Consider the following 7,672-nt stretch of genomic DNA (forward strand, 5'->3'; position numbering starts at 1 on the left):
GAAGGATTTCAGAATTCAGATTTCCTCATAAAATTACCTAGAGAGGGATCCCTGGGTGGCGCAGCGGTTTGGCGCCTGCCTTTGGCCCAGGGCGCGATCCTGGAGACCCGGGATCGAATCCCACATTGGGCTCCCAGTGCATGGAGCCTGCTTCTCCCTCTGCCTGTGTCTCTGCCTCTCTCTCTCTCTCTCTCTCTCTGTGACTATCATAAATAAATAAAAATTTAAAAAAATAATTTAAAAAAATTACCTAGAGAAATTAGAGTCCCTCCATGCATCTAGAGAAAGAAATGATGATAACTAGAAACCAGCATGGGTTCACTAAGAATAACAATTTAGGGCAAATTTCATTTCTTCCTCAACAGTCTTATTAGATGAAAAGATTAGAGTATAGTAATAACATTTGGGCAAGGTCTCTTGTGATGAAAAACCTTGACTCCATGCTTATAAATTTGATAGATTGGATGCAGCAAAATGACTTTGCCCAAAGCTGCTGACCAATCCAGAAAGAGGAATCTGATTGTGAGTCACAGGGCTCTATCCTCTTCCCTTCTGTTCACATCTGAATAATTTGGATGGAAAACTGCAAGGCACTTTCATCAAATTTGTAGGCAACTTGAAATTGGGAAGAACGGATAGCTGCGTGCAGATTGAATATTTAAAAATATGATAAACAAAAGCATGTGCTTGATTCATAAAGTCCTTAATACTCCTATGTTTCCTTTTCCGGGAAGAACTTTAAAACTAAAACAATTTGTCCATGATTTTGATTAAACCAGGTTTGGAATGTGCCTGGGCAAGAGTTCTAAAGGAGTGGAGGTATGTAGGGTGATGGAATCCATCTATCCCCAAAAAGTGTTTAAAGGTGTGAAGCAATGAATATAACATTAGTTCCCTTTACCTGGGTGAGAAGGTTTATTTATTTATTTGTTTTCCTTTTATTTATTTTTAATTTGAATGTAGTTGACACACAATGTTATATTAGTTTCAGGTGTATGACTTAGTGATTTGACAATTTACACATTATGCTGTCTTCACCACAAGTATAGCTACCATCTGTCCCATTACATCACTATTATGGTCTCATTGACTGTATTCCTTGTGCTCTGCCCTTTATTCCCATGAATTACTCATTCCATCGCTGGGGGCCTGGGCATCCCTCACCCCTTCACCCATTTTACCCAAACCCCCACCCCATCCCCTCTGACAACTATTAGTTTGTTCTCTGTATAGTTCTGATTTTGCTTTTGGTTTATTTATTTATTTTTTTATATATCCCATTTATGAGTGGAATAATATGGCATTTGTCTTTCTCAGTCTGACTTATTTCACTTGGCATAGGTCCATCTATGTTGTCACAAATGACACCGACCTCATCCTTTTTACGGCTGTATAATATTTTGTTATATATATATATATATGTATATATTCAAGTATTCCATAAATTTTCCTAATTCATTCATCTACCGATAGACACATGTTTCTTCCATGTTGAGAATTTGTAATTGTCCCTGACCCTTTCCAGATTCATATTTCCAACTACTTCCTGATTCTCTTCTCTGATTTAAGTATATCCCTGGACCAAGGACTATCAAATATATGAACCAAACTATCTCTAATTTCTAAATTATCTCCCCCAGTAGGATTTAGTGGCTCTCCAGGAAGGAATTCTACATGTTTGGTCTAGATATGAAAAAGCTGGGCTTGATTTGCCACAGATAGACTTCTGTAATGAAATAATGTTAGAAATATATGTTTTTAACACTTTTTTTCAATTCAAAAGGCAAGTTTCTGTCAAGTGGACTTTTGCTAAGAAGTTTGCAAGTCAGGTTCACTGCAAGAGATGATAGAAAAAAACTCTTAAATCTTCCAAATTATTTTGTAACTATGTCTTTAACCATTGCCAATTTATGGAATACTTGAATTGAGATGAACCAGAAGCTGGGCATTTGGTTTATTTTAATATGTCATATGACTAGTTCTTGGAAACCAACTGATATTTACTTAGCTGCTTCCTCAGATCAAGGGCTTTATATTTTGTTACTCATGTAGCAGAATGCTTAAACATGCTGAATTGTAATCTGTGAGGAAAAAACAAGGGCATTGTAGTCTCTTCAAGGAAGAGTAGGAATTCGGTTTTAAAATGCACTGAGTTCCTGGGAATGTGAGACCACACTCATTACCATTGCTGACTGGTCCCGAGTTCAATGGAACCTGTCATTTTTAAAAATCTGAAGAATTATTTGTTGAAAATAAAGTAAGAACTTAGATGAAATTTTTGAGAATTTGTGAATATAAATAAGCCATCTTTTTTTCTTACTCTTCTAAATTATGTTAACGTAATGCAATTGAAAAAAAAACAACTCAGGATGTTTTTCAAAATGTATATGGTAAGATTGTTGTGGAAATAACATGCATTTCCCACATAATGTATGGCTTTGACTAACTTGTTGTATAATGTACTACATTTTAGAAGAGCCACGAGGTTTACATATTCCTAAACCAGAAATGTCTGTCACAGGTGAATGGATAAATAAATTACGGTGTGTCTCTGTCATGGAATACTACTTGTCAATGAAAAGACACTATTGCTAAATGCAATAATGTGGATGAATCTCAACAAGAGTATGCTGAGTGAGAGGCCAGACATAAAAGAGTATATACTGTATGCTTTTATTTATGTAAGTTTCTAAAATGTGGCAAAACTAAATAGCTGATTCAGATAGCAGATCTGTATTTGCCACACCAGAGATGAGGGAAGCAAGGTGACAAAAGAAAATTTTCCTGGGTGATGTAAATATTCTGATCTTAATTATATCTGGACTTACACAGGTGTGTACATGAGTCAAAACACATGCAACTGTATATTCAAAATTGATGTGGCTTATTCAATATAAATTACATATCAACAAAATTGATTTAAACAAAACAAACCAGTTTACATGTGTAGATTTCTGATCACATGGCCCACCATGGAAGTATCTGGACACCTCTTCTTTAAATTACTAAAATGAGCCTTATAAACTTGTGGAAAGTTTCACCTCTTTAAATACAGAAGTGCCTGCAGCCTGCAATTCAACCAGAACTTTAAGTGGAGGTAACCTTGGAGAAAGCGAAAGACCATCTATCCAGGCTCTTCTCAGATCTGCATAAGATTCTATCTATCTATCTATCTATCTATCTATCTATCTATCTATCTATTGTAGTGTTTGAGAATTTCTGTTCCAGAAGAGATTTTCTATTGTCAGGAAATTTCAAGATAAGCTATGTGGTGGGAATATTCTATATTCAAGAGGCCTGAGTGTGGTAAGACTATTCCACAGAAGACAAGGGCAGGAGCTTGTGGAGTCCATAAGAAGGAATTTGGAAACACAGACACAAAAGGCCACGTGTTTGGAATTGGTTGATGGAGGGAGTTTGTGGGATTCATGATGGAACCCTGCCACATAACCTTCTAAGGCTCCAATATAGTCTGTGAAGGTTTATAGCAGAGTTGGTGGCTTGGCTAGGGTGACCCAGAGTTGACAAGAAGGTGTTAGCAAAGGCACAAGAGTCAGACTACTGGGCCCCCTCATTGGGGACTAACAGATACCTTGCAAGGCTCCAGGATTTGCCTATGGTAAATATCAGGGTCTACATCCTTCCTACATAAATCCGTAGCATTTATTAGACTTTCTGGTTTATATGATATTGTTTTTACAACATATGTGTAACAAATTTTTGAAAGTTATCTCAATGTAACAAATGAGAAACATAAGGCATCTTAGGGTCAGAGTTGAGAAGGAAGGAAGCATAAATGCTGTCTTTCCATCTGTTGAAATCCACATACTCAAAATATGACTTTACTTTTGTTATTGTGGATTCTGGGTAAATTCCAAAACATCAAATATTTGTATAAATATGTGTTCTGAGGCCAAAGTTTGTGTGAAACTGTGTTTTGGTATAATTTATTATGTGACATTTCTACTTGAGGTGGTTAAAAATTTAAGGATACATTTAAGCAAAAATTTCAAGTATTACTGTTAAAAGTTTATTTTGTAAATATGAGATTCACTGTTATGAAGGTTTTAAGCTAATACCATTTTGGTCTTTTACTATAATTCTCTTAGGAGTCCTCTACTGTTAAATTTTTAAATGCTTCCTTTCTGCATTTAGGGGATAATTGAGACCAATACTGGGGACCAGGAGTGACCAGAAAGAAAATAAGTTTTCCTTATAAATGTGGTAATCTTTCAACTACCCCATTAAATAAAGGCATTGCCTTCCTTGCAAACAAAATTACTATGCTGCCAGGCAAAGAAAATACTAATTCTGGGTTTTTTCTTCTTTTTTTTTTTTCTTGATTTAGTTTTTGTGAAAACATTGAAGAACTATACTATTTTTTTTTCTGAAAGGATAAATAACTTTGATTAGTCTATAGTAATTGGCCTAGCTGTTTTTGTTTTTGTTTTTGGTGTATAGATTAGGCTGTGTCAATTGCTGAATGACTTCTAAAACAAAATTTCTAATCTTCAGGCTGAAACTCATTGGTAGGTCATAAAATCAATTTAGTAGGTTGTGATAGGCATATTTTAGAAATGAAATGATAGAAAACTTCAAGAGTTTATCATACATACTATTATTTTGGGAAACAAATTCTTCCGTCATATGTCCATATACCTCTGTGTGGCAGGGAGGGGAGGGTTATAGGATAAAAAGTGTTTCTGTGGGTTGGAACAGCAACAAAATTTCTAAATAGTTCATACAAGTATTTTAGAAGGTCACCTAGAAGTTTATCATTACTGAGATAATTGAGCATCCTTCCTATGAAGAAATAGGTAGTAAATTATTTTGAACTGAGCATTCAGATTCACAAATTTCGCTACAGTGGTGTTAAATAAGAATGTTAGGTTCACAGATGGCTCTCTTACCTCTTTTTTTTTTTTTTTTGAAGTCATTGCCTATTTTTTTATTCCTTGCTTACACAACATTTCTTAAAATACTACATTGGTATACTTTGGGGACATTTCAAAAATTAAATTATTATTGAACCTCTGTGGCTCACATCTTGATGAAATATAAATATTCCATCATTTCTTTCCTATTTTTTATTCTCTTTGTCCGCAATGCTCTGCTTCCAGTTGGTCATACAGACAAGTACTTTGAATAATTCAGATATTATTTCCAATATCTTCCCTAGAGAAGAGTTTCCTGACCCACCAAATCTAAAAGATATCCCCTCAGTGTGTCACAAAGATATGTTTTTCTGTATAGTAAAACTATAACTTCCCTAAATTATCTTGTTTAATAAAATATTGGTTTTCTTCTTTATTGTTCTGGTCATTCAATCTGAAATCCACCCATGGTCCTCTCCAGAATGTAAGGACCACAAAAGCAACATCCTTGCCTCTCTGTCCATTGCTTGCCTTAGAAAAGTGTCTGGTATAAAGTCAATCATCAGTAAATAGTTGTTGACTATATGGCTGATTTAATTTCAGAAATGATAATGAAAAAATTGCTTATTGCTTCATAAAAACTTTCTAAAAGTGAAAACAAAGATAGCTACAGAGAATAACATTTATAATGAAATCTTTTTTGACACGGCTTTGCCCTCATTAGGCCTTATCTATTTATTTTACATTTACTCTGTGTAGGAGTGTTCAGATTTCAAACCTTAAACCACTTAGGAAATAATCAAGGGGTGGGGGGAAGGGAAGAAAACTTATTACCAACCCTGACCAGCAATGACATTTAAAACTGGAGTCAACTATAACTATCATGGAGGCAATTAAAATACTTGGAGTTTGTAACTAAGGTTGATGCATTAATATCTGTGTGTCCATCTGCTGTTTTAGAGGTCAATATGAGCCCTCAGTGCATTAAAACCTATTAATATGCTACTGAAAGGTTTTATTTATTTATTTTTTTGGTAAGCAAATTAGCAGAAGTAGATGATTACTATCCCTATTATAAGCTGGGAAAACAATATATCTGCTTAAATGCACTTATTTGAATGGAAAATAGGTAAATATAAAGTATGCTGAAAAGAAATAGGACAAAGCCCTTGAGCTAAGAAGAAGCTGGACCTATGTCAAGGTTAAATACCTCAAAAATAACATTATTTGGGGAAAATTTTGCCTCTGTGGGTAACTAAATTTAGTCTTTAAAAATTCAGAAATATATAACATTTAATAAACTAGATGCATTTTTACTAAAATAGTCATATTGCTACACATTGGCTATGATGTAGTTTTCTTAACTAAGATATTATGGTTGTGGAGCAACTATTCAAGATGGGCTATAGTTATTTGGCAGAAAGATCCTATACTAAATACATTACATCCATTTTAATACCAAGGAGCAATTAATAACTTTCAAGTTGAAATTCGGTTTATTTATATACATCCTCCTCCAGATTCTCATTAAGTGCTACCCATGTTTGTTATGTTTTAACAGATGTATGAAGCACCAAAGGAAATCTGTCAAATCAAATTGTTTATTATTTGATCCTAAAAGATGATCAAGAGGAGCAAATGTCCAATGTTGAAATTCTAGGACCTAAAATAAATATTTCACAATGAGTCTCATATTTTGTTGATTGCTAAAATATACCACAGAATGTCACTTCCTCACTACTTAAATCATTGTTAAGAAATATTTTTTTTGAAAAGAAATTTTTTGTCTGACAAAGATGGAAGGTCTACTGAAATAAGCATCATATATACATACGTAGTGCTCACTTTGGCAGCACATATACTAAAGTTGGAATGATACAAAGATCAGTATGACCCCCTTACAAGGATGACACACAAATTTGTGACATGTTCTATATTTTGGGTATGAATGAAAGTTAAAAGAGTAAATCTTAAGAGTTCTTATCACAAGGGAAATAATGTTTTTGTGACTACAGGAGACAATGAATGTTAATTAAATTGTGGTAATTTCATGATATATGTAAATCAAATTATATGCTATACATCTTAAACATATGCAGTTCTGTATATCAATTATATCTTAACAAAACTGGAAAATTGATTATGTCACAAAAGCGTAAACTGAAAGGTAAAAATAATAATAGCAACAAAATAATGTTGGTCTATTTTATTGAATACTGAGTTGGTACCTGATCCTGAACCAGTTACTTTCTCACAAAAACTCTAGGAAGTATTATACCAGTTGTACTTCTTCTCAATTTAGAGACATAAAAATGATAATGTTTTCTTAACTGAGCCCCACAAACAATTATACTAAAAAAGTGCATAAATATCAATGAAAGAACTTTATTTCCACAACATGACTGGTAATACAATATTCTGGGTGATAATATGCTTTTCCTATTATTGCCACAGAAATACTACTTTGGTTCAAAAGAGAATGATTGATTGATTGATTGATTGATGATTGAGTAGTTCTGACAACCCTATTTACTCTCACTTTCAAACAAATCTATTTTCAAGAATGGTCCAGGGGTACCTGTGTGGTTCAGTCCATTGTTAAGTGGTCAACTTCTGATTTTGGCTCAAGTCATGATATCAGGGTCAAGATTGAGCCCCATTTTAGGCTCCATACCAGCCTGCTTAAGGTTCTCTCTCTCAGCCTCTTCCTCTCTCCTTCCTCCTGTGCTGTTGCTACAGGTTTCAAAATGTAAGTAAGAAAAAATACCCTTGATAAATGCAGTGTTTTACTCTGTCAA

General features: G+C 34.1%; 1 non-coding gene across 1 annotated transcript; it reads left to right on the plus strand.

Moving 5' to 3' along the window:
- The first annotated feature begins 6,711 nt into the window (after positions 1 to 6,711).
- On the plus strand, positions 6,712 to 6,815 carry LOC112932676 (U6 spliceosomal RNA). Its single transcript, XR_003237526.1, has one exon. It is a non-coding gene; the product is annotated as a U6 spliceosomal RNA (small nuclear RNA).
- The last annotated feature ends 857 nt before the right edge of the window (positions 6,816 to 7,672 follow it).

The sequence above is a fragment of the Vulpes vulpes genome, chromosome 13, assembly GCF_048418805.1.
Source record: "Vulpes vulpes isolate BD-2025 chromosome 13, VulVul3, whole genome shotgun sequence".
Taxonomy (NCBI): domain Eukaryota; kingdom Metazoa; phylum Chordata; class Mammalia; order Carnivora; family Canidae; genus Vulpes; species Vulpes vulpes.